Consider the following 6,000-nt stretch of genomic DNA (forward strand, 5'->3'; position numbering starts at 1 on the left):
GTCTCACTGCGCTTCTTTCTTTTCTTCCAGTTGTAGATCTCCCACTGGGCCAACTTCCCCATGGTTCTGAGTGGCGGTTGTTTACTTCATAGTTGATAGTTTCAATGATGCTGTGAGAGAGCGGCACACACAGGTCCGCTCCCTACGCCGCCATCTTGGTTCTCCCTCCATTTATTTTTTAATGTATACATGTACACTGATATTCCGACAGAAAACTTTATGACTCTGATTGATATTATCAGTGGGACTTTGGCTGCTGCATCACTGATGCCAGAGATTTTACATCAGGTTTATATTTCGTGACCTTCAGAGATATGCACGAGCTACTACATTCATCTGTCAGGCTACTCCTATTATGAGACTTAACAAAATTCATCACTGAGAACAAAGATTCACAAGCATATGTGGATGAAACCAAAACACTGGTCGGATCTAAGAAGGCAGGGAGAGTTAAGGCAGAGGCATAGAAATTGCTCTTCCCCTCTCTCGTCAATCCATGTCTATGGTCTCTAAGATAACTTGTTATGTAAAATTATATATTTATCTAAGATGCACCTACACTGAATTTATCTGAAAAATAAAAGTTGATATTAAGAAAAAATTGTAAATGGAAGATTATAAGAGAGGGTTTTGCATGCCAGCAAAAGTTACTGGCATGCTGTGTTTGGCACACGTGCCAGGGGTTGCCCACCCCTGCCCTAGGAGCTATATTGGTGAAGAAATTGCTTTGGCATATGTCTGAGATTTTGCTGCTTGTGGATTCCTCTAGTATTTTTATGGTTTCCTGTCTGATGTTTAAGTCTTTTATTCATTTTGAGTTTTTTTTGTTTTGTTTGTGTGTGTGTGTGTGTGTGTGTGTGTGTGTGTGTGGTATAAGTTGGTGGTCTAGTTTCATTTTTTGGCATGTATCTGTCCAATTTTCCCAACACCATTTATTGAAGAGAATGTCTTGACTCCATTTTATATTCTTGCCTCCTTTGTCAAATATTAATTGAGCATAGTGGTTTGGGTTGATTTCTGGGTTCTCAATTCTATTCCAATGATCTATATGTCTGTTCTTGTGCCAGTACCATGCAGTTTTGAGAACAGTGGCTTTGTAATACAGCTTGATATCTGGTATTGAGATCCCACTTACTTTGTTCTTCTTTCTCAGGATTGCTGCAGCTATTCGACAATGCAATACCATCTCACACCTATCAGAATGGCTATCATCAACAAATCAACAAACGGCAAGTGCTGGCGAGGATGTGGAGAAAAAGAAACCCTCGTGCACTGCTGGTGGGAATGCAGACTGGTGCAGCCACTGTGGAAAACAGTATGGAGTTTCCTCAAAAAACTAAAAATGGAACTCCCATTTGACCCAGTGATCCCACTTCTAGGAATATATCCCAAGAAACCAGAAACACCAATCAGAAAGGATATATGAACCCCTATGTTCATAGCAGCACAATTTACAATAGCTAAGATTTGGAAACTGCTTAAGTGCCCATCAGCAGATGAGTGGATTAAAAAACTGTGGTACATCTACACAATGGAATACTATGCTGTGGTAAAAAAGAAGGAATTCGCCCTGGCCTGTTTGGATCAGTGGATGGAGCGTCGGCCTGGGGACTGAATGGTCCCAGGTTTGATTCCGGTCAAGGGCATGTAACTTGGTTGTGGGCACATCCCCAATGGGAGGTGTGCAGGAGGCGGCTGATAGATGTTTCTCATCAATGTTTCTAACTCTCTATCCCTCTCCTGTCCTCTCTGTAAAAAAATCAATAAAATATATTTTTTTAAAAAGAAGGAATTCTTACCATTTGAAACAGCATGAATGGAACTGGAGAGCATTATGCTAAGCAAAATAAGCCAGTCAGAGAAAGATAAATATCACAGGGTCTCACTCATTTATGGAAAATAATGAACAACATGAACTGATGAACAAAAACAGATCCAGAGACAGAGAAGCATCTTTCAGACCATCAAACCTCAGAGGGAAGGTAGGGGAGGGTGGGGGTAAGAGAGAGATATCAACCAAAGGACTTGTATGCATGCATATGAGCTTAATCAATGGACACAGACAACAGGGGGGTGAGGGCATGAATTGGGGAGTGGTGGTTGGGGGGCAATGGGGAGATAAAAACACATATGTAACAACTTAATCAATAAAAAAAAATTTTTTTAAAAAAGGAAGGAACTGTGAGCCATGAGGCTGCAGTGGGAACAGGGGCAGGTCTCAGCCTATCCTCTGCACCCCTGCCTGGCTCCTCCCACCATGGCCCCCTGTCTGCTGGCAGACTTGCTCCTGCTGCCACCACTCCCAGGTGCTGACAGTGTGTCCTGGCTTACACCCGCTGAGGGTATGGAGCGATTGGGGCCTGTGCCAGCAGCAGGAGTGAGCAACTGCTGACCCTGTAGCCCCTCAGAAGCAAGGGGAGGTGGAGAAGCCCTCAGGGGCAATCAGGGATGGCAGTGGCCACTCGCACCCACTGACAGCACTGAGCAATTGGGACTGGCGCCAGGAGCTGGCAGTGGGTGCAATCAGTGGCTCCAGTGTCGGCAGCAGGTGTGAGTGCCTGGCAGGACCACAGTGCACGGGATCAAAGAATTTTCTATAACCACCAGAGCTAGCCCAGATGACAGTGACCGGCTCCCTGCCTTGGTCTGGCACCCCCACTCACCTGCTCCACCATCCTGCTGCGGCCAAAGCTGCCATGCTCTGCACTCTGCTGCCTGCTGCCGACGCTCACCATGTTTCGCACGTACCCCCTGGTGGTCAGCGCACGTCATAGTGACTGGTTGTTCAGTTGTTCGGCCATGCGGTCTATTTGCATATTAGGGTTTTATATATATAGATTGGCTAACACAGAACTCTCTGATATTGGGCCATTATGTTCTGAAGTCACTGTCCTGCTTGATGCCATTGAGCAAGATGACGTACAACTTCAGGATGTTTGTGGATCTCAGGATGCCTTCCTCCAATGACTTCCAAAATTGAGAATAGCACATTGCATTTCCAAGTACTTGAGATGAGTTCCTTTCTTGGTCAAAAGATACGTAACCTAGTACTTTAATGAAGTAGTGAATGGAAAAGAAGCATAACTAATTCTCAGTCCAGCATAGAATAAAGGATTGTCAAGAAAAAGTCCAGAAGGGCCTTCTGAGAAGCAAAAAAGCTTTATTCATATATGTTTTGCAAACCAGGGAGATATGAAAAGCATGCTCCACAGAGTGCTGGGTAGGTGGTTAGGGCAGAATTTTAAAGACAAAATTGAAGAAGCGAACTTTTAAGGGGATTGGTTGGAAAGGAAGTATACATTTTCTGATTGGTTGGGGCAACAGGATTATCCAGCATCAGCTAAATTAGCAGATGAGTACCAGAAGGTAGTGTTACAAGATATGGGAAACATCCTAGTTCCTGTAAGGCTTGATAAAAACAAGATATTGTTAAAGTCCCACCTTCCTTAGATCCTGCAAAAATTTTTGTTATTAAACAAACAATACAGTGAGTGCTGTTTGTCACATTGGCAAAATCAGAGTCCAAATTGCAAAGAAATCTGAATATCTGGCCAAAAAATTGTATTCTGATGTTAAAGTCCATAGATGCACAAGACATGTGGCATGGCATCTCTAACTTCATTTTAAAGTGGCTCCATTTATATTATTGTTCACAGGATGATGACTTGAATTATTGAGAAAATTTATAATCATAGAAAAATGAAACCAACTTATTGTGTTGGGTTCTTGCCACTCCCCTTCCTCCATGAAGGGGGCAGGTTGATCCTTCTTTAATATCCCATGCTCAGTGGTTTTATGGTGTGTGAACTCTTACAATTCATGATGCATATATGTAACAGAACGGTTAAATGGGACTCTGATGCATCAATTTCCACTGGGATGTAAATTTGACAGATATCAGGATACTAAACTGAATGTACATGTGGAGATTAACTGAAGAAATGTCCCCAAGAATCTTCTCAACAACTCCTGGTTCCTCTGCCTGACCAGGAATTAAAAAAGGCTTCAGAAAGGATGGACAGCCAATTTGCTAAAAGATTTGTTTGAAGATAGCTATTGTCAAGCTGTGAGTCACTGCTACCCCTTTTGCAGGGTGGCACTTTCTTCTAAAGATAAGCTAGTGACGGGGGCTTCAATGGGAACTCTCAGAGATCTTCGACATGGCTCCATCCTGGGAAATCTAGGGGCAGGAGAAGCCTTGTGGGCAGAACCAGAAGATGCTGCAGTGTTGGCATACGCCTGCACCTTACTGATTATGAAAGCAAGTAATATATGGGTGTTTTCCTGAACCAGAAGTGGGTCTTGCTGGAGAGAGACCCATGAGAGGATGTTTTGAGTCCTGCTCAAAATAATCACTTAAAAAGAAGGGTAATTCTCAGCAAAAAGAAACTGTAAGTTTACACTGAACACTCGGGGCTGAGGGTGTAACATTAGTGACTGACGAAAGTAGAGAAACATCCTCTCAGATCATGAGACTATAGCAGGAAGGGTCCCAGTAAGGAATCTCTAAAGAGCCCATGAAGGCATCACATAAATAAAGATTTAGTTATCAGTCAGGTCCTCCCAGGTCTAAGTAAGCAGAAAACTACCCAGCCAGGTAGGAATTTCTTCATCCTTTCACCTCTACTCTCTGACCAAGTTTAGGAGTTTACACCTTGGAAAAGTCCTTCAAAAAAGTGCATGGGATGGAGGTAAACAGGAAAGAGGAGAGAACAGGAGGGAAAGTCCATCTTCCCTACCTGCAAGGTTATAGATATACAGAAGGTCCAAACTGGGGGAGGGAGATATATAACTCGAAGTTATGTTTAGTTAGAGCTTTGGTTACTATGTGCAGTTGGATATTTACTGTAATTATAAATTGAGGTTGTGTTTGTAATTTAAAGTAATTTCCAAAACTCTCATTGGAGCAGAGGAAAGTTATCCCCATTGAAGAAACTTTAAAGGGATAAGTTTGAAAAAGTAGGTTAAGAAAAAAAGGCATATATTGATGGCATCCCATGAGTTGTACTTGTTGTATATTCAGCTTATAAATAAATGTGGAAAGTTTAGGAGTGTTACTTAATAAAGTTTTATGGTAGGGTACCAAGAGGAGATACCCCAAAATACACATGCTCAGACTTACCCTGTATATCCTGAGTGTCAGTTTGTGGTGGAGTTCTAGCAGATGCATTTTGGGGTGGGGGGGTGCGGAATTTTCCAGAGAATTCTGATGCTCACCACTCCTGTTAAACAATTTACTTACATGAACCCATGGGTTATAGTTCAAAAATTACAGTTAAGGCATTGAAACAAAACAGATTTGGGGAGGAATGTGATTAACACTTTGAGTACGAATTAATTTTGAGCTAGATTGACCACATTGTTTATAATATGTAATATTTCTCATATTATGTGAGGATTGGTAGCTAATGCCAAAAGAATAGCAGTTAATGCTCTGAAGAGCATGCACTAACTGAAAGCAGGAGGCAGCTGACATGAGGACACTGTATTGTTTGTTGGATGCAGAGAGCAGCTGAAGAAGGTGGCATTCAAGGAGCATTCATGGAGAAGAATGCAGTTTTGAACATGCATGCGAATTATGGCTGGGGGACGCCTTTAAACATCATCTCTGAGTTTCTGAAACTCTTCTCATACTCGCAACACCTCAAAGTGGAAGAAATGCTAAGCAACTGGAAGTGTGTAAAATCTTAAGCAGTCTTTAGTTCAAGTTCAATGATATAGCAAATTGTAGTTAAGGAAGTTCAGAGGGAAAAATCAATGTTTTATATTTTATGGAACCACTATAATTAGTTTGCTTCTTTCAAAGCATCTTTTGAGTTCATGCTTATTTTGCCAATAGGTTGACAATCTGTAACAACATTCAGTGGATCCTGTACACATGACAATATCAGCTCCTTAAAGTTGTAGTAAGAGAGACAGAATCTACTATGTATAACTGATACTTTTTTTCACTGCTTAAAATTATAGTTGAGTTTCTTTAATTAAAAAACAATCACAATA

General features: G+C 41.7%; 1 pseudogene; it reads left to right on the plus strand.

Annotated features, from left to right (window-relative positions):
• Window positions 1-5,691, plus strand: part of LOC139006256 (polypyrimidine tract-binding protein 1-like) — a 29,208-nt pseudogene extending 23,517 nt beyond the window's left edge.
• The last annotated feature ends 309 nt before the right edge of the window (window positions 5,692-6,000 follow it).

This window comes from Myotis yumanensis, unplaced genomic scaffold, assembly GCF_028538775.1.
Source record: "Myotis yumanensis isolate MYYU_CA2020_CCGP unplaced genomic scaffold, mMyoYum1.0.hap1 SCAF_3, whole genome shotgun sequence".
Lineage (NCBI taxonomy): Eukaryota > Metazoa > Chordata > Mammalia > Chiroptera > Vespertilionidae > Myotis > Myotis yumanensis.